We start from the raw sequence: 23166 nt of genomic DNA on the forward strand, positions 1-23166 counted from the left end.
AACCAATAAGAAAAATGGAGAAAGCATGCAACTCATAGGAAGAGTGTAAAGAATTGAGTGGGAAAAAAGGATGAATATTGATAATAGATTCATACCTAACCCTAAGACTTTGAAGCCTTTAAAAGGAGGTCGATACCCCATAATTCATGAGAGTGAAAGAGATATGTATGGGAGAATGCTAGAGAAGTTTCGAGGGGTATAAGGAATTAGAAGGAAGAGCAACATTGCAGAATCCAGTTGGTTAGAATAGAGCATCAACACTTCGAGCAGAGACATATCAGATCATGAAGGATCAGAAGAAGGATTTGGAATCAACAATTGAAGATTGTAAGTTATTAGGTCAACACATTCTAATACTTTCTAGCCATTGTATTAGGAATTAAAATCCTATGGAGATAGGTTGGTTTAATAGCCATGTTGTAAGCCTTTCAACAAGGTACTAAATCCTTTAACAGGGTAACATTCCAAGTGAGTGTTTGTAAATCCTTTAACTAGGTCACTTTTAAGAGGGTGTAAAACCTTTAATAGGGTAGGCCTTTCACAGGGTAGACCATTGGAAGTGGTCAAACTTTGTAACCTTAAATAGTTACATGTTGCTGTAGTGATAATTTGTGGGTGTCATCCCCACCCTAGTTTCACCTTCTCATTTTGGAGGGTTTCTGGGTGACCAAAATCTTGTGTTATCTATTTTCATGCATGTCTTTACTTTTATGTTAATTAGAATGTGAATGATCTCAGTTAAATTTTTTGAAAGGTTAAAGTTAGTTACTTCTGATTCACCCCCCTCTCAAAAGTAAATCTTCCCACCTGTAATTCCAATAATTGGTATCAGAGCCAAGTTCTCACAAGGAGGAGCCTTACAACTTGGAGAAAAGATCTAGAAATGGAAGTCTACAAACTTGGGAAGATCATAGAAAACTAGGTGATTGATATACAACTCGCTCTACATACTCTGGAAGAAGCTAGGGAAGAATTGAGAAAATCCTTGAAGAGAAGAAGAGAGATTGCCATAGCTAAGAATGATACACAGTACAAGAAGATTGACACCTCAAAATTATTTACAAATGGAGATTCCAAAGAATTTGATCCAACAATAGTAGATCTGATGGAGAAGAATAGAGCCCAAGTAGAAGAGATCATAACTCTCAAGATTGAAGAAAAATCTCAAGCCATGATGTTTTGTGAAGTCATTGAACAAAAGAAAAGAGCCATTTAAGATAAGGCTATGCTAGAAGAGGACAAGAGAAACCTTGCTAACAGGTTGGAAGAAAAGTCAATTGAGCTCGCAAGAATTTCCAACATGCATCTAGACACCTTAGGTCAGATGATGAATGCACATCATGAACTGATGTTAAGGAAATAGAGATCTTCACACTGAAGATGAAAATTGAGCAATTGCAAAATGACCTAAAAAGAGAAAAGGAGATTGTAGAGAGCTTCAACAAACCAAATGAGCCCATCAAGTACTTTGAATAGCTACTAAAATCACCAAGAGCTAGCAATGATACTTTAGGACTAGGATACACCAGCATTAAAAAAGGGGAATCATCCAAGACAATAGAAGAAAGAAGCAACAAAGCTAAGAACACTAAACCTACTTGTCATTTTTATGGAAAAAAGGGACATAACTCTAATGTGTGTAGGAGCAAGAATGCCCATTAGCATGACAAACCTAAAAACATGGGTCACTGTCACAAATGCAACAAGCAATGACATCAAGCATATGACTACAAGACTAGGACTATTAGAACACCAAAATTTGAAGGTCATTGTAATTGCAAGAAGTATGGACATAGAGCTTTTGAGTGCAGATCAAAGCCTATGTGAACACCTAATCAACTAACAAGAGGAAATAATCATGGAAATCATTATAATTGGAACTACAACACCAGATATAGCTGCCACTACTATCAAGAATATGGACACATCCTTGAAAATTGCATTAGAAAACATTTTAGTAGAAACTACAGCAAATGGCTCAACCAAATCACATGTTTTAGTTGTTTGAAGACTACTCATATCAACAAAAATTGTCCAACAAGGTCAAAGGCACCCAAATCAGAGTTCAACAAAGGAAAAGGAAAGGTAGATGTTGAACACATCAGAGGAGAAATGAATAAGACATGGAAAAAGAAAGATGGAAGCAACACATCCAATGAGGGATCACTTTACCTAAAAGGTCAAGTGGTCAATCTTCACCCAACTAAGAAAAATAAGGTATGTGGGACTAATATACAAAGCTTTATCATACACTAGTTCTAAGATAAGTAAGTACTAAAAAGGAGAGATCAACATAAATAGAGATGCAAAGTTAAAATTTCAAGATTTCGTAAGCGTTGCCAAGTTACCTTCAGATGCCTAGTAAAATATAGTACATGCCGAGTTGGTAGTAGAAGCTGAGTGAAGGAAAAATTTCAATTGAAGTCAAGTGAGGGAAACTCCAGTGTATGCCAACTGGTGAAAACACAATGGATGTCGAGTAATGTAGAAATGCTTAAGAAGCTAAGTGGATAGCTATAAACACACTAAGCATTAAATGCTATGAAATTAGGGTATTTGTTCACATTTTGAATCATGTTTCCTCATCACAATCAAAGAGCAATGATGAAGAAGAGTGAAGAACAATTTCAAAGTAGAGAATCCAACATTTGAGTAGATTTCTATGCAGATTCAGCTCAGTTTCATCGATTCCAAGGTATTTACACTAGTGCTGAGCTATGCAATTTTAAATTTCTTCGTGTTTAAACCCTAGATAGAAGAAATGGCCTCCAGTTTTAGGAAACCTTAGGAGAAAGAGCTGTTTGAAGTTCAACTTGTGTCAAATCAAGTCAAGCAACTTGATTTTCGGCCAATCCCTAAAGTTGTATACAAAAATGACCCAGTTGGAGCCCTATCTATTATTCCTCTTAAAGTAGTTATGGTCCAAGATGTTAGGAGGTGTTATAATTGTAAGATTGGTACTATTGGAGACATGGAGATGAAAGAAGCCTATGATAGGTTATGTGAAAATGGAGTTTTGAAGGAAGAATATCAAATCGTTGAAAGGAAGGGTTTGAATCGTACCCTAGAATTCCCCACTGTCTTCAAAACTGAATGGATTAGAATAGTGTTGAGTAGGATTCATGATGGAAGTTTGTGTTTGGAAGATGGCCCAATTAAAATATCAAAGAGGATTATTCACAAGGTAACAGGGTATCCAACCCTAGATCAGCCCCCAAGACCCTCAGAAGTGACTCTAAGGAAGCAATTGAGAAGAATACAGGAGCAAAATGGAACAAGAGAGGAATGACTATAGATACCATTCAAGATCATCTTTTTGAATTTTCTATTAGGCTTATTTCACACAAGTTCTATCAGTCCACTAGACTCAATAGTGTGCCATGCATTACAGTAGACATTGGCTACAAATTAGTTAAGAAAGATCATACTTATGATCTTGCAGAATTGTAATTGCAACAAATCAATGAGAATCTAGGAGCAATAAGGAGAACTAAGGGAGCACAATGCAAATTTGGTGCAATTTTGATTTGTATATTCTTCTATGTACAGAATGAATTTCCATCCTTTGGTAAAGTTAGCTGGAAAACCAATAGGTCCATTGTAGCTCAAGTAAATGAATACATTGAACAAATGGGAGCTAATTTTGAAACACTTATGACCAACTATTTTGAGGATTTCAAGAAATCCATGAAACATAGACTAGGGATACCTGTTTCATTAGTTGAACAACATGTAAATGATGTAGATTTTCTTGTAGATATTGATAATACTTACATTCAGGTAGCCACACCAAGAGTAAGATCACTTAGACCTCTTGGATATGAAATAAACATTGATGAGGCATCTGCAACTATAACACCATTGTTAATAGAAGAAGTGGATAAGAGTGCACCACATTTTGGGACTTATGATGTGGTAAGATCAAAAGTAGACATGGAGTTAAAGACAACTTCTACATTGAAGAAAAAGGACAAACTGGTAAAGAAGCTTAAAGCTAAATTTGGAGAGGGTACAACAGAGGAAGAAGAAGATGAAGATGCAGTTGATGATGATGATGAACAAGGGAAAGAGCCATTAGCATTGACCCAAGGTATGGGTGAGGATGTAGAGGAAGAAGAAGGTGCCAAGAAGGAAGCACCTAAGGCTAAACCCAACAAGAGAAAGACAAAAAAATAGCCTACAACACAACTAAAAGCCAAGAAGAAAGTAGCTAAGTCGAGCCTAGCCAAACCTACCACTAGGGCATACACAAGGGCTACAAAAAAAGTGGCCAAGGAACATGAGAAGCAAAAAGCTACACAACAAGGAGGGCCAATAGAAAAGAAGAGGAGAAAATATGTTGCACCCCCAGAGTCAGATGAAGGGAGAACATAATCTGACAATGAGCAATTCAGAGTGGTAAGTCACACCACCAAATCTGATCTTAAAAATGTTTGTGATAAAATTAGTGATAATACAGAATTAATTGGATTAAAGACCATTGATTTTAATAAGCTGTCAAGGGAAGAGTAGAACATAGTGGAAGAATCTATCTACACTATGATGGCCAAGTTCAAGACTATTGCACTTGAACTTGAAAATTCTATGCCTAAGGAGCTAAGTTCAATTGTTGAAAATAAATGGCATTATTGCCTAAACATGGAGAAAGAAATAAGAGAGTCAAAATTGGTTCGTATAATTCCTGATCTTACAAAGGTCAAATAAGAAAGGCTAGCAAGAAACATGGGAGCAAATTTGCACCCAAATACAGAACCTTTAGCATTCTACAAAATAAGATTGAGGATGTTGTGAAGAAATCCACTCTCATGTGGAAAGTTATATATGGTCTCCAAACAATCAAGGAAGGTCAAGAAGATCCCTTTGAGGGAAGAAATGATGGTGAAGAGGAAGAGGAAAATGAAGAAAAGGAAGAAGGAGAGAAAGAAAAGGAAGTGGAGGAAAAGACACAGAAAGGTGATGAGGCAACAACTAAGGAGTAGTAACAAGAACACAGTGTCTAAGACACACAAATTCCACCACCTAGTCCTCTACATACAACACCTACATCTGTAGAAACCATAATTGTGAAGGATGTTCCCGATACTTCTGGTCAGAACATTAATCCACTAACTGCAGAGGATCTCAAAAAGATCCTTCACCAAACAACTTTGCAATTAGAGTTGTGCACAAATCTAGTTTTGGTGAGTGTAGAAGAGTTATAAAAAGCTGTACCTAAAATAACTAAGGAGAAGGTGAATACACAAGAACCACCTTCACAACCTCCTATAGCTACAAGTGATCAACCACAAGAGGAAGGTTGACACTATAGTCATAGTAGCTGATGAGGAGCAAGCTAAGGAGAAAATAGGACAAGAAGATACCACTGATCCTACAACACAGAGCCAAGGTGCACCTCCTCTGATCACCATAATTGATCAAGGAAAAACAAAAGAAGATAAGGAAGAGGAGAAGACTCCTAAAGAGAGTGAACAAGAGGCAATACAAACTCTAGTCAATTTGCCTACTACGGGGACTCCTACTAAGCAACCGAGCACTAATGTAGTACCACAACAAATTTTAGCACCAGGCTTGAGCTCTACCAAGGTACCAAGGGTACGTCATTATGGAGACCCTGCACTTGATGAAGAAATAGTCATACCAAGTTATGACTACAAAACAATGAACTTAGCAAAGATCAATGAAGTGCAAGAAGCACTAGAGAGGAAGAAGAAGTAAGAGATACTCAAAAATGAGTATAGACAAAAGCAAGCATTAATAGAAATCAAAGACATCTTTCTTGATGCATTCAACTTGCTAGTACTTGATGAAACAAAGCCCATCATGGAGCAACTGTCTAGCATAGTGGACCAACAACAAAATGAAGACCTTGATACCAATGTCAAATTATTAGAATGGTCTAAAAAGAAATTTCAAATGAAGGTAAATGAGAAGATATCTGGTGAAATAGCACTATCAACTAGCTAAGAAGGTTGAGAAGGTGAAAACAATACTTGAGAACATATTCTCATTGTACTCCAAGTTGTGTGATTCTTCATATTTCACAAAAGAGACTAGCCAGAGAATATTGAGCTTGGAGGGGAACCTTAAGGTATCAAGCACACAGCTACCAAAGGATCCAGCTCAAAGTGAGAAGCATTTTACCACAATGCTTCACACTCAAAAGGAGTTAGCTATATTAACAAAAAAAGAGGCTAATATTAAGACCAAATTAATATAGATTTAGTCTACAATAACCCTACACATGGAAGTATTACATAAAGAGATGGCCTATGTAGAGAATGTTTTGAAAAAAGATCCAAATCTTTCTACATTAGAAGGCCTAGTACATCTTGTAGCAGAGACAACCATCTAACTCAAAGTACTGGAAATTGCCTTAGACAACTGGGATGCTGCTCTAAAGATAATAATGGAGGTAAATAAAACATTTTTGGCTAATTATTCAATTCATTCTTAGGACCCTTTGACATAAGTGTCAAAAAGGGGGAGATAATAGATTATGTAGATAAAAGGGGAGATATAATAAAGATAGGAGATAATAAGAATGGGGGAAATATAATAATTTTGGGGAGATAATAAATGAGACCCAAAAGAGAAAGAATACCCAAAGGGGGAGATATTCAAATTTTGAATTTTGTGGAGAGATAAGGAAATAAAGCCAAAAGGATACAAGAATTACAAGGAGATGTGTGAAAGTGGGAGCAAAAACAAAGGGGGAGTACAAATAGAGCATAAACATAGTAGATAGAAACAAAAGCAAAGGAATGATAAGGTAGAAAATGGAAACAACATTAGACAAATTCAGCATAAGAGATTTGGATATAGAAATGGCACATCAGCTTAGGGGGAGTTACAAGTTTTTGAGGTATATAGTTTTTTACAAAATTTTGAACAAGTTTTGAAGTTTTGTACATATGCCAAATAGGATACACATTATACTCATAGAGATAAGATCCAAAATGTTTTAAGTTAAGTTTTTTTGCCACTCATGTCAAAGGAGGAGATTGTTGGTCTCAAATTGGTTTTGACAATTAAGTGTCAACACACTTAACCAATTTCTAAGTTGATGCTGAGTATGATATAGATGTCGAGCCACAGTATGTGCCCAGTCAAAAATTCAATAGGTGCCGAGTAAACTTTAGGTGTCAAGAAAGTATCAAGTGTCGAGTGATAAGTGATGCCGAGTCACTATAGGTGCCGAGCAAAGTATAGATGTCGAGCAAAATAGAGTTGCTATAGGAGCCGAGTGAGATAGAATTCCTATATGTGCTGAGCATTAGCAATTAGTAAGTGCTAAGTAACACAAAATTAGCATATGAGTTTGTGCCTTCACAAACATAGATGTAAACCATTTTTGAAACTAACTTAAGATGAATCCCAAAGGATCTAAAAGATAAGATCAAATCTTTTGCATTCCCTATTAATCAACATGTAGCCATTAAGAAAATTGGAGAAAGCATGCAACCAATAGGAAAAGTGTAAAGAATTGAGCAGGAAAAGAAGGATGAATATTGATCGTAGATTCATACCTAACCCTAAGACTTTGAAGCCTTTAAAAGGAGGTTGATACCCCATAGTTCATGCGAGTGAAAGAAAGATGTATGGGAGAATGCTAGCGAAGTTCAGAGGGGTATAAGGACTTAGAAGGAAGAGTAGCATTGAAGAATCTAGTTGGTCAGAATAGAGCATCAACACTTCGAGCAGAGACATATTAGATCAGGAGGGATCATAACAGACTAAGTAGAACAAGGATCTGGAATCAAAAATTGAAGATTATAAATTATTAGGTCAACACATTCTAATACTTTTTAGCCATTGTATTAGGAATGAAAATCCTATGGAGATAGGTTGGTTTAACAGCCATGTTGAAAGCCTTTCAACAAGGTACTAAATCCTTTAACAGGGTAACATTCCAAGTAAGTGTTTGTAAATCCTTTAACCAGGTCACTTTTAGTGTTTGTAAATCCTTTAACCAGGTCACTTTTAACAGGGTGTAAAGCCTTTAACAGGGCAGACCATTGGAAGTGGTCAAACTTTGTAACCTTAAACAATTACATATTGTTGCTATGATAATTTGTGGGTATCATCCCCACCCTAGTTTTACCTTCTCATTTTGGAGGGTTTCTGGGTGACCAAAATCTTGTGTTATCTATTTTCGTGCATGTCTTTACTTTTATGTTAATTAGATATGATAGATGCATGTGAATGATCTCAGCTAATTTTTTTGAAAGGTTAAAGTTAGTTACTTCTGATTTACACCCCCCACTTCTCAGAAGTAAATCTTCCCACCTATAATTCCAACATAAACTTCTATGTAAAATATTTTTGGGCTGACATAATCATATTTTATGATTATGAAAGATAAGTATGGAGTCATAGTATGAATCCCTATACAATACATGCAATCAATCAAATTGGGGGAAGCATTAGGAAACAATAAGGATCAACCATAGCCACTGATTCTTACCTAATCCATCAGCACCAATTTTTATAAAAGAAGGCTAAAGCTAAGAAGTTTAATGTGTGTGCAAGGAGATGAATGCTAAGAGTTTAGAGGGCATTCATGGTGGCTGAGATGGCTATGATAGAGCTATGCATTGCATAATAAATTTGAGAAGAAAAAAGTGAAGAAGTGAAAGGATAAAGGAGACATATCTAATCAAGAAGATCAAGGTTTAAAAAATAAGGAGAAGATCTGACATCAAGCAGTAAGGTGTTCACCGAAGGATCATGTTGTCAAATCATTCTAACAGGTGATACAAAGAAAATCTCTTAACCAAGTAGTCCTAATAGGCTATTGTAAATCTCTTAACCGAGTGCTTGATTTATTGTATGTTTAAATCCTCTAATAAGGTGAGACCTAATAGTCTCTATAAGCCTTTAGTAGGGCAGACATCTCATAGGGTAAATCATAGATTATGATTAAACACATTGTAGCCATAATAGGCCACACTTTACAACTGTAGTAGTGAAGATTTGTGGGTGTCATCCCAAACCCAGTTTTACCTTCAAAATTGAAATATTTTCGGGTAACAAAATTTATTGTGTTATGTGTTATTTACTTTATGCTATGGATGTTATGCATGTTATGTTATTTTAGTTTACATGTTAAGTTATGAGATGGATGTTAGTGATATATTTTAAGAGGCAAAAGTTTTAACTACTAATTCACCCCCCTCTCAGAACTTACTTTCCCATTGTCATTTCCAATAATTGGTATTAGATATGTGTTCTCTAAAAAGGAAAGTTTTACAACTTTGGAGGTAAGATCTTGAAGATGGAAGTCTACAAGTTGGGAAGACTATTGAAAACTAGAAGATTGAAATACAACTTGTTCTACATCAACTTAAGGAGGCAAGAGATGAATTGTAGAATTCATTGAAGAGAAGAAAGGAATTGGCTATTTAGAAAAATGATACTCAATATCAAGAAAAAGACACTACTGGATTGTTTGGGGATGGAAACTGAATTAAATTTGATGCAATAGTTGTAGATCTGAAGGAAAAGAACAATGCCCTAACTGAAGAAGTTAGAAATCTCAAAAGAGAACAAGAAGTAAAATCAATATTTCTATGTGAGGTGACTAAAAAGAAAAAGAAAGCTAAGGGAAACAAAGTCATGATTGAAAAAGACAAAAAGAATATTGACTAAGAGACTTGAAGAGAAGACATCAGATGTGCAAAATATTCCTAACATGCAATTAGATACAATGAATTGATTGATGCTTGCAAACCATTAATTGAATGGAAAGGACATTGACATCACAACCCTAAAATCTTAGAATGATTTATTACAAAATGAATTAAGAGAAGAAAATGAATTCATTGAAAGATTCAACAAACCAAGTGAAGCCATAAAATACTTTGAGAAATTGATGGAATCACTAAGACCTAATAATGATAATGCTGGATTGGGATACACTAATACTAAAGAAGGAGAATCATCTAAAAGTGGTGAGCAAAGGAATAAAAAAGGTAAGAACTACAAATCTACTTGTCATAATTGTGGAAAATTGGGTCGTACAACAAATGTTTGTAGGAGCAAAACTATCAATCAGAACCCCATGAAGAAATACAGAGGATACTGCTACAATTGCAACAAACAAGGACATTAGGAAAATGAATGTAAAACCAAGACTATGGGAACTTAGAGATTTAAACGAAATTGTTACAATTATTAGACGTATGGACACAAAGCATATGAGTGTAGATCTAAGACCAATTGGACATCAAACAAACAAGCGAAGGTACACAAAAATGGAAACTCCTATGATTAGGATTACAACACAAGGTACAATTGTCACTATTGTCAAGAATATGGATACGTTCCTAAGAATTGAAAAAGAACATATTTTAGAGGCAACTATAATAGATGGTTGAGTGAGAGAATATGCTTTAGTTGTCTTAATATTGGCCATATCAGTAGAAACTATCTAACTAGGTCACCAACGTTGAGCATTGAAACTAGTAAAGGTAAAGAAAAGGTCAATGTTGAAAAGTTAAAGGTGTAGATGAACAAGACATGGAAAAAGAAGGAAGATTGTAGTACATAAAGTTCATATGAGATCATTTCATCCAATGGATTAGGTGATCACATCACCCCAAACTAGGCAATAAAATGTATGTGTGCAACTGAGATTTGAAAAGTTATATTATGCATTAGTTCCAAATATCCAAGATTTGAAAAGAATAAAAATGCATGAATCAAGATGCAATGAAGAAGTTAAGAGTAAGAGTTATTTTATAGATATGTTATTTTCTATGTTGTTGCCGAGCATGGAAGAAATTTTAGTTATTACCAAGTGATGCAATCAAGGCTAGTATGAGCCGAGATCACTATGTATGTTGAGCATAATGGGAATTCTATGTTAGCTGAGTGTGTTGAAAATCCTATATTGCCCAAGCATACAAGTGTGTAAGCACTGAGCAATTAATGCCAAATTTAAACGGGTTATATAGTCAATTTTTAACCCATTTGCACTTACCAAGTTTGAAGAGCACAAAGAGCATGAAGGAGAATTGGTGAAAATAGATTCTAGTGTTTGCTAATCAGATTTAATCACTACTTGACACCATTCTATAGATTCAAGAGGTATTTAACTTGTGCAAAGTTACACTGTTTCATTTATCACAAACCCTAGGAAAGTAAAATGGCAGCTAGTTCTTTGTCTACTGTTAGAAAAGAGAGGAAAGAGGTTTTCAATGTTCAATTGATAAGAAATAATATTAGGCAACCCCCATTCTGAGAAATTCCTGAGATTGTATACAAGGGAGATCCATCTGGTGCACTATTTATGATACCACCAAAGGTTCTCATGATCTAGGATGTAAGATGTTGCTATACTGGAAATATCAGAGATGTAGGAGATATGGAAATTAGAGATGCCTATAGTAAGCTATGTGACAATGGACCTTTGAGGGAAGAGAATAAGACCATTGAATGAAAAGGGTTAACGCGTGCCCTAGAGTTTCCTCAAATGTTTAAAATTGAATGGATTGGGATTGTTCTAAGCCTCATACATGACAACTAGATGTGGTTAAAGGGTGGACCAATCATAATTTCAAAGAGGATTATGTAGAGGGTAATAGGGTATCCTACCCTTGACCTACCAAAGAGCATGGGGAGTGATGCAAAGGAGGTTATAGAAAAGAATATAGGTATTGTATGGAATAAGAGAGGGATGTCAATAGATACTATTTCAAATCCCATTATCACATTTGTAGTCAAATTCATTGCCCATAAGCTCTTTTAGTCAAGCCGACTAAATAGTGTTTCATGTATGGCAGTGGACTTAGATTACAAAATTGTAAAGAGAGATCTTTCCTATGACCTTGCTAAGTTACAACTACAACAATTATATGAAAACTTGGAAGCTATTAAGAAGGCCAAAAGTGTATCTTGCAAGTTTGGTTCTTTGATTGTTTGCATATTTTTCTATGTGAAAAACACATTCCCCACCTTTGGAAAAATTGCTTGGAAGACCAATAGGTCAATTACACAACAAATTTCATAATTTATTGAGAAACTTGGAAAAAATTTTGAATCAATGATGACTAGTTATTTTGAGGATTTTAAGTGGTCCATGAAATAAAGATTGAAGATTCTTGTATCACTAGTGGAACAACATTACAATGATGTGTGTTTCCTAGTTGATGTAGATCATACATATGTGCAAGCAACAATACCCAGGGTTAGATGGTTAAAAATCTTACCATATGAGATCAATGTGGATGAAACCTCTACAACAATCACAACATTACTAGCAAAAGAAATTGATAAAGATGCTACATTTTTTGGCAACTACGATGAAGCCAAATCTAGAATAACCATTGATTTGAAAACAACTACAGTTTTGAGGATGAAAAAAACTTGCTAAAAAGATGAAGGAGACATTTGGTAAAGGTAAAGGTGGAGAATAAGAAGAAAAAGAAGAAGAAGAAGAAGAAGAATAGGGCCAAGCACCATTGAAACTTACACAAGGCCTAAGTGAAGATGTTGAAGGTGTCAAGGAAGAAGAAGCCAAGGAAGCACCTAAGGAAAAGGAGAAGAAAAGGAAAGCAAAGACTCAAAGAATGAAGAAACTTAAGAAGTCTATGAAGAAGTCACAACAAAAGCTAGCTTTACCTATAACTAGGTCAAGCACAAGGGCATCCACTATATAGGCTAAAGAAGAGACAAAGGCTAAATGAAAGAGATCTAGCACTATAGTAGAGCCATACCAACCTACTCCAAAGACATTCAAAAGATTAAGAAAGAAGTACACATCTTAGAAGGATTCAAATGAGGAGAACACTGAGTCAGATGACTTGAGTCAATACAAAGTGGTAAGCCATAATCCCTCTTCTAACATTGACAACTTGTGTGAAAACATTAAAAGCAATGCATATTTGTCAAGTTTTACACATGTTGATTTTGATAAGCTAGGGAGTGTTGATAGGAATAAGGTTGAAGAGGCCATATATGATATGATGTCTACTTTCAAGAATAATCCACTAGAGATTGCCAACTCTTTACCCAAAAGTCTTTATGACAAAGTTGAGAAAAAGTAGTAATTCAACTTACAAACTAAGAGACACATCAACAAAACAATACTAGCCCAAGTCATGCTTGAATTGGATAAAAAGATGATTGCCAAAGCTATGGAGAAGTAGAAAGAAAAAAATTCCCACAAATACAAAGCTTTCCATATTTTGAAGAAGAACATAGAAGATGTGGTAACCAAAAGTACATCAATTTGGAAATCAATATATGGGTTATTCACTCAAGAAATTACTGAGAAAGGTGAGCATGATGAGAAAGAACTTGAGAAGAATGAGGAAGATATAGATAAAGAGGTGAACTCGATCAAAGAATGTAATGTGGAGGGTACTAAAGAAACAATAGAGGCAACAATTGAAGAAGAGCATCAAGATGTATAGGACATACAGATGTCGAGTGCTAGTCCCCTACATGATGATCAAGAGAGTCAATAGGACTCAATAAGAATCAAGGATGTTCTTGATACAACAACACAAAATTTCAATCCTTTGATAGAAGATAAATTGAAGAAAATTTTGCAAGACTCCACCAATGCAACACTATTATGCAGTAATCCTATATTGGTGAGAGTAGATGAGATTCAATAGGTAGAAGTGGCATTTGTAGGGGAGATAGAAAAAGATACATCACACATGCCCCTATCTACTATAGCAATACAAGAAAAGGAATCACATTATCTTCAAAGAGATCAAAATGTAAACTTGGAATAGAAGGATGATAAAATCAGACACCATCTATCATGCCAACCATTGTCATTTAGATAAAAGAGTCAGAAGCACAACCTTCAGACACATTAGTGCCAAGCCTAAATAGTTAAGGATTATAAGCTATAGTGACTATTGATAAGGATGGAAGTGAAGTGCATAAGGGATAGGAGGAAAGTCTTGTACCTATACCACCACCATAGGGTTAAGTCTAGAAGGAAGGAGACAAGACTAAAGAGTTGAAGCTAACTACTAAGCTTGAGGAGAAAATTGCAATACAAATTTTGGTTACAAGGCTAGATTCTACATCTCCTCTCAACAATCACACTCTTTAAAGGCCGAGTACAAATGTCACACCATTACAAATATCAAGGCCGAGTTCCAGAACACCCAAGAGTGCTGAAGTTACATCATTTGAGGATGTAAATTTAGATGGAGTGATTGAGTTACCAAAGTTTGATCTAAGTAAAATCACAATTGAAGAAATGACCATTCTTTAAGATGCTCTACAATAGAAAAAGAGACAAGAAATTTTAAGGAGAGAGTATAAGAAAAATAAAGTTTTACATGAAATTAAAGACATATTCTTTGATGCTTTTAGTTTCCAAAAAATGAATGAAGATAAGCCTATAATAGACCAACTAGGATGAAGACCTAGATTCTAATGTCAAATTATTAGAATGGTCAGAAAGAAAGTTTTATACAAAGGTCTTAGAGAAGATATCTAGTGCTATTGCACTAAGATAGGTTGATCTTGCAACCAAAATGGAAAGTGTAAAGAAGGTGTTAGGGAATATTTTCACTCTCTACACAAAGCTATGCAAAGTTGATCTATTCACTAAGAAAAACTAACATGCTATTGACCAACTACAAGGAGATCTGCAACTTATAGGTAGTACTTTAAAACTATCTCCTGGTAATAGTTAGATACATAGAGGTTTTGACAACTTAGAGTAGGCTTATTGAGTTGCAAGCAATAGATGCTAATATCATATCTACTTTTATCAATATACAATAAATGTTAACACCTCACATGGAAGTGTTACACAAGGAACTAGCCTTTGCAGATACTTTGATGAAGAAAGATTCACAACTTTTTGTACGTGAAGGTTTAGTTGACCTAGCTGCTAATATTGAAATATAGATTCATTCATTAGATACAACATGTGATAACTGGGATGCAATGTTGAAGATTATCATGGAACTACAAAAAAAAATCTTGGATAAACACACTATCAATGTATAACCCAAATGACATAAGTGTCAAAAAGTGGCATTTTGAAGTTTTTGGGATATGGAGAAGTTTTGGATATCTACTTAGCAAGAGTAATGAATGAAGGAGAAAAAATGAAGCATTTACTGAAGGGGAGTAATGGAGCAATAAGGTATGAAGGATATACAACAATATTGCAAATTTTGAAATTTTGAAGTTTTGTATTGAAGCCGAGTAATGAAGAAACATTATATGTTTTATGCATTAGATAAGAATGTATATGAAATGACAAAGTGTTTTTTCTATTCATGTCAAAGGGGGAGATTGTGAATCTCAGATTGGTTTTGACAAAGTAGTGACAAAACACTTAGTCATTATTCAATGAAGATCAAAGATTGTTGAGCATAATTATTCAAATAGTACATGTCAAGCAATATGACAGTTAGTGTCGAGTAGTAGTAGGTGCTGAGTAGTTAATGCATGCTAATTCATTCAGGTACTGAGCCAACATAAGAAGCTGAGTAAATAGTATGTGCCAAGTGATTTTGGTGCCAAGAAAATAGAGTGTGCCAAGCTATTAAAAAGTTGAATCACGACATTAAGAGCACAGTAAAGGTCAAGCATTAGAGCCTTTGGATGTAGAGTGAACAATTTATGATAGAGATGTTTGTAATGGTACAAGCTTCTATGTAAACCATTTTTGGGCCAAGATAATCATATTTTATGATTATAAAATATAATTATGGAGTCATAGCACAAATCCATATACAATACATGCAACCAATCAAATTGAGGGAAGCATTCGATGACAATAAGGATCAACCATAACCATTGATTCTTACCTAATCCATCATCACCAATGTTTATAAAAGAAGGCTAAACCCTAAGAAGTTTAATGTGTGTGTGAGAAGATGAATGCTAAGAGTTTAGAGGTATTCATGGTGGATGAGATGTATATGAAAGAGCTATGCATTGTAGAATTAGTTTGAGAAGAACAAAGTAAAGAAGTGAAAGGACAAAGGAGACATATCTGATTAGTAGGATCAAGGTTTAAACAACAAGGAGAAGATCTAACATCAAGTAGAAAGGTGCTAACTAAAGGATCACGGTGATGAATCATTCTAATAGGCGATACAGAGAAAATCTCTGAATCGAGCAATCCTAATAGGCTGTTGTAAATCTCTTAACTAATTGCTTGCTTTATTGTAAGTTTAAATTCTCTAACAAGGTGAGACCTAAGAGTTTTTGTAAACCTTTAACATGCAAGACCTCTCATAGGGTAGATCATAGATTATGATCAAACACATTGTAGCCATAATAGGCCACACTTTGCAACTATAGTAGTGAAGATTTGTGGGTGTCATCCCCACCCCAGTTTTACCTTCTCATTGGAGGGTTTCTAGGTAACAAAATTTATTGTGTTATGAGTTATTTTGATGCATGATGCTCCTGCATCCGACTCCCATGGTAGGAAAAATTTTGTGAATATGGATTCACAAAATGAAGTAGCCACTGTTGACAGATTTTTTTCCTCTTCCTCCAACACATAGCTGGAACAAGTATTCGGTGCCGATATATTTCCTTCTTTTGCTGCTGAAAATACTCCTTTGCAATGAACTCTATCCAAGTATAACTCTCATCCTCATCCAATCTTGTTGAATTAATCACACCTGTAATAAACCCAACAACACCATACCAATCTTCCTTTGCATACCATACATCATGAACAAGATCCTCATGCAAACCATCATTAATATCTTTAAAACTCATATCAAAGAAAACATCCCATGATTCATAAGAATTTACCTGTTTGACATCTTCATCTTCACTTGCCTCTTTTATGTCATCAAAAATGCACGTAACTACTCCACTTGCTTGATCTCCAATTAAGGCACTATACTCTTCCTCCATTGTTTTAGTCTTCCAATCACCTTCATCTACTTTTGGCATACAAATCTGGTTATCTTCATGCTCTTCCTCTTCTCTTTCATCTTCTTCAACTTCTGGTTCGCAAATAATTTTCTCTTCATCCGCTTGCTCTTCCACTGGATCATCTTCCTTTTCCACATCCAAGGAATTATCAACATCTCTTTTCTGGTGACATGCTCTTCGTTTCCGCAACTCAGCTTCTAATTCATTCACTTGCTTCTGCAAATCAACTAGCAATGATTGTTGATTTCTTGCTCTAAATTTCTCAAGTCGAGGAATCCTCAGAATCCATCCAATCACAAAAGTCATCTTCTTCTTTCTCTTCTCCATAATCAAGTCTTTAGAAGACAAACCTCATGCAACACAAGAACCTTGTGCAAACTGCCTCACAGTCGGCGATCTATCTACACAATCAAGAACTTCTTGACAAACTTCAACCAACTCAAGGTCCTGGTGCAAACTGCCTCACGTTCAGCGATCTGTTCGCACTCTCAGGAACTCCTGCTCTGATACCACTGATGACGGGCCACACCACCCGTACCAACTCACAACCAAAAATGCAACAAGATGGAGATAGAGAGATGACAAAAAAAATGCATCATAAAGCATCCATTAATACTTGAAATCCACTAGAAGAGATTACATTTGAAGAGCTTACAATTCAAGAACTTCTATTTCTCAAACTTCCATTAGAAGAGCTTCCATTTCTCCAACTTCCTTTAGAAGAGCTTCCATTCCTTGAACTTGATTACAAACGATTATAAGCCTTTCTTAAATAGGCACTTCTAACCCAAGACATTACAAACACAAGCAATGTGGGATAAAAGGTAAATACAACTACTTTTAAATAAATATTAAATTCCCACCCAAATACAACTAAGCACCCAACAAATATTAAATACATGATTTAAGATCTTTCCACAAACTTCTAAATTGCCACTTATACACCTTGATTAATGGAATGACAACTATTTTTATTATTTTTCTTTTTACGCCACCTATGCGCCTCGAAAATAGAAATCTCCTTTTCCTTTCTAAGCCTTTCCAGTTGAACCTCTTGCCACCAGATTTTGGCATGGCCTTTTAGTTTGGCCTTTGCAAACTTAACCCTATCTGGGTCCCTTATATCCTCATATTCAAAGTATTCGTCCAGTTCATTGATCCAATTGATCAACTCATCTGGTTTCAAATTTCCCGAAAATATACCCACTTCAATTGTAGGTCTTTTCCCAAACCTAGAAATGGCCCTAAAAAGCCTTTCCTCTACAGGATTCAGAACTTCCCCGTCAACTTCCTCCTTGACCGCGCCCTCTTTGTCTACCATGCGATCCCATCTTGATAATGTGTGCTTGGACCTCCTCATGTAGACGCTTGATGTGTTCAGCAAATTCCTCAGCTTCAGCAAAATCAGGATCCTCGTGGTACAAATTCTTGAGTTCATCAAACCCAACTACTTCAACCTGCATTGTTGTAAGCAACAACTATCTCCTACTTAATGCATCTGCAACCCTGTTAGATTTTCCACTTCTATGCTTCAACACAAATGTATAACTCTGCAAGAATTCTACCCACTTCATATGCCTCTGATTCAATTTACCTTGGCTATTTAGGTACTGTAATGCCTGATGATCAGTATACAAAACAAATTCCTTTGGCAATAAATAATGCCTCCATTTCTTTAAGGCCTGAACTATTGCATAGAATTCTTGATCATAAACAGAATACTTCTTCTTTGCATCATTCAATTTTTCACTAAAATATGCAATAGGCTTACCTTCTTGGCTTAATACAGCCCCAATAGCGCTACCACTAGCATCACAATCCACCTGGAATACTTTTCTAAAATCTGGAAGTGCTAACATAGGCTGTTCAGTCACCTTCTTCTTTAGCAATTCAAAACTTCTCGCAGCTGCTGCAGTCCATTTGAACTCTTTTCTATCCCCTCTTATTGTATCAGTTAGGGGTGCACATATGCCACTGAAATTCTTAATAAACTTCTTGTAAAAACTAACCAGACCATGAAATGATCTTACCTCAGTAGCAGACCTTGGAGTAGGCCATTCCAAGATGGCTTTTACCTTCTCTGGATCCATTTTGAGACCTTCAGGTGATATAACAAATCCCAAATAGACTAACTCCCTTTTTGCAAAGACACACTTCTTTAGATTAATTAACAGTTTCTCTTCCCTTAGCCTTTCAAGGACACTACGAATATGCAGTAAATGTTCTTCCAAAGTCTTGCTGAAAATTAAAATATCATCCAAATAGACAATAACAAATTTTCCCAAGAACTTCTTAAGTACCTCATTCATGAGCCGCATGAAGGTGCTTGGGGCGTTCGTCAATCCAAAGGGCATGACTAACCACTCATAAAGGGCAAAAGTTTTAAGTGTTGATTCACCACCCCCTCTTAGAACTTACTTTCCCATTGTTATTTCCAACAGAATTTACATCAGACATCTAACAAAATTCATCAAAATTTCCATCCAAAAATTTCTTGGTTATATTATAATTCTAATGACATGTGAACAATACTTTTGAAGAAGCAACTTGGGGGCAATAAAACTACAATCCATATTCATGGACAATAGGCAAAGATAAAAAACCACACTTTTCAACACATGTTTTCTTTTTATTAGAGGTGGATAGGTTTTTAAGGTTATAAACCATTGTAGATGTTATAATTTTGACTTTTATAGGCAAGGGAATGTTCCAAATAAACCAACAAAAAATAAAAGAAAAGACTAGAAGACTGGTAATCAAAACAACTAAGAACACCCTTGTTAAAAACCACCAAGAAGTTCTAAACACCAATAATTTTTTAAATATCCTTAAGATATACTACCTTTACCTCTACAAATATGAGTTTCTTAGAGAAGGTATATGTATAGGTGATAAACTTGAAGAGTTCTTGAAGCATTGTCTAGCGCTTGACCTAACCCCAAATGTACTGGTGATGATTTTGTAAGATTTAAATATATCACTAGTACATTTGTGGCTAGGTCATCTCACAAAAGTACTTCATACAAATTTACATGCTCATCACCTGTGCATATACCTTCTCTAATTAACTCTTATATATAGGTGAAGGTTGTATATGATGACTTATATTCAAAAAATTGTTGGTGGATGAAACTCATTGGTAGGTTTTAAATAGGGGAGTTCTTATCTATTTTTATTGGAAGTCTTTTGGTGTTTTAGCTATTCTAATTTTCTTTCTTGTTGAGGTCATTACCTCACCTCTAGGAATCAAAATTCCAATTTCTTCCACTGGTTATAACTTAAAAAACCTATAGACATCTCTAACAAACATGCAAACATGTACATGAAATTATGTTTTTAAGCTTCACCTATCGTCCATGCATATGGATTGAGGTTTTAACTATTCTTGACTTGCTTCCTCAAAAGTACCATGTGCGTGTTTGTGTATGTGTGTGTGTGTGATAGTGGAAGAAAAATCATCTAAGCAAGACCACCATTGATCTTTGATATTGAACTAGGGTCATCTCTTGCACTGTATGAAACTAAGAGTTTGATGTAGTTAACATCTGAAATTAGCATTCATTGTTAATGGCCAATGTAGATTGTATAAAAAGGTAATCTAGAAAAAATAGGTAGTATAAAATCATGATCAAGGAAAAATATACATCCAATGCCTTTAAAAAATGAAAGACAGTTGAAAAAAAAAAGACCAATTCTTAGAGGTTGTGTTACAAGACCCTATAGTCACTAAGAATCCTCCATAAACCATCTTTCTTAAGCACAATAACAATAAGAAAAGAAAGGAATTAAAAATAAAAAAATCCCATCAAAATATACATACTCCTATTAGACTTTAAACAACCCAAATAGATTTCCTCACAAGAGCTTGAAAATAATCCTTAATATAATATAAAGCAAGGAAAAATCCACTACAAATAGAAGAAACAAAGAAAAACACATCAAAATGGTTCTTCCACCAATCCCCCACAAAACAAACATCAACCAAGAACACCTTTAAAAAAAAAAGAAACCTCGTATCATCCTTATTAATAGGCTCAATTGACTGGTCTTGTGCTTAGACAATATAAAATCATAGACAATCAACAAAGATTCCAACTTGTAGACCATCCCCAAAATAGACCAATTAGAATACCCACCAATTTCTAACAACATCTCATTGCCACCATGAAGGAATAGCTAGGTAGCCACATCTTTTATCTTGTTAAACTATATAAAATGATAGTAGAATAAAACTTAGTATCATATTTACAAAATCGTTGAGTGTAACTTTGAAAAAAGAAGGAGATCCATTAAAACATCACTTATTATAGAACTTTCCATGAATTTTATAATATTTTTGGCACTATATATGTTGTATGCTATTAAAAGTTCTCCTTATTCATCTTTGATGGCCAATGTACGTAGATGGTATTAAAAAAGTAACATAGAACATAAAATGATTACCTCACATTCTAATATATATAAAAGTGTGAGTTATCTTACTGATAGTTCCACGCTCTTCATTGTTGGAGCTACCTTATCCATTATTTAATGCAAAGGAATTAAAGTAGTGATTTGAAATTCAATTATAAAAATAACTTGAATAAACAAAATTATATTTATTTAATGGTATACAAATGTGCTCAACCATATTTCTGAAGTATTTTAGAAGGTACAAAAGGAAAGGAAGTACCTAATATTTAAGTTATATGATAGGGTTACTCCACATGTGGTAGAGTTAATAATGTTAACATGATCCATTGTGAGTGAAGACTTGTTTTGTGGGATCAATGGTGCATCATTTAACAAAAGCCTACAAGATGCAATGCTTTTTAATGCTATAAAAGCCATCATTCATCTTTTGGGTTATTCATTTTATTTACTGACTGTAAATGGTAAATTGTGTTGTTTTATGAATTGATTTTGTTTAATGAATTGGATGAGAATGTTAAGATTTCACAAATTATAGTTACAACTTAAAAGCAACAAGTTTATATACCTTTGATTCTAGATGTACACAAAATGAATGCAAATAGTTGATTGACTAGAATAGTGTAAATGTTGAAGCCAAAAAAATGGGTACTTCATGATATTCAACCATACAAAAGATCAATTATATTAAATGATAGATGAAGAAAGTCTTAAATGCATAATAATCCAAATAAATGTAAGGCTCAAGCTATAGATAACTTGTAAATAGAATCCAACAAAATAATCCTTAAAATATTGTCTCCAAAGCACATCCTACCAAAAAAATTGAATTTTAAAACTATATATAAATGTCAAAAATGCTCATAGAAAGTAAAATAAGAAAGAGACCAACTTCATTAAAAACTTAAAGTAGGTTATAGCCTAATAAAGAGATGCAAAATATCAATAATTAGGAGAGAAACATACCTTTAACTAACAAGGTTCCATGGCCAAAAAGTTATCAAAATGAAGAATGGGTAAGAAGATATGAAAAATCAAGTTTGGATTAATCTTTCACCCTATCAATCAATATTACATAATCTCATTCTTGACCAATGAATTATTATGCTTTATGTCTTTGTTTCCTCAATGAAGAATGCATGAAAAAAAAATAACAATTCCTTCAGACACTAGAATGTCTGGTGGGTAGATTCTTGTTGTCAGTAATTATAATCAATTTTGATTGAGAAAACCAATCCTCCAATGTTTTCATGGTGATTTTTAGCATGAATAGATTCTTGATGGTTGAATAAATTTTTGATTAGGTAACTCTAGTTCTAATAGATATATCTAATTTTTCTTTATGATTCTTATTTGAGATTAATTTTGGTGCACCTTAGCTATTCTTACATGGAATTCATGTTTACACTTGCTAAACTGTAGGAAATATCCATGCCAAATATGGACATGGATGAATTCCAATCATAACTTTCTTGTGTAGAAAGTGATTTTTTCTCTATTGGATTTGCATAAGGGACTATGCACAATCTGATAAAAATTGGTGAGCCACTCTTGAACTTTTCTATTTGAATTCTCTATGTTTTAATAATTATATTGAGCTTGGTGCAACTTGGAGTTATTATACAATACTATTTGGAGGCTAAGATAATTTATTTATGTGGTAAAATTGAATCTCGATGCCCAATTCATTTGTGCATGGCATAGAGATAAGGTTGTATACTTTTCAATAACTTAGCATTGTTAAAATTCAAGAAATTGGTTAATTTATAACAATTTACTACTATATTTATGAATTTTATGACCATTGTATAGATGAAACCCTTGATTCCTATGATATAGTCATCCTTGGATATATTATAGACTCTAATAATA

This window comes from Cupressus sempervirens, chromosome 8 (assembly GCF_028749045.1).
Source record: "Cupressus sempervirens isolate cs-2001-9-10 chromosome 8, ASM2874904v1, whole genome shotgun sequence".
Classification (NCBI taxonomy): Eukaryota; Viridiplantae; Streptophyta; class Pinopsida; order Cupressales; family Cupressaceae; genus Cupressus; species Cupressus sempervirens.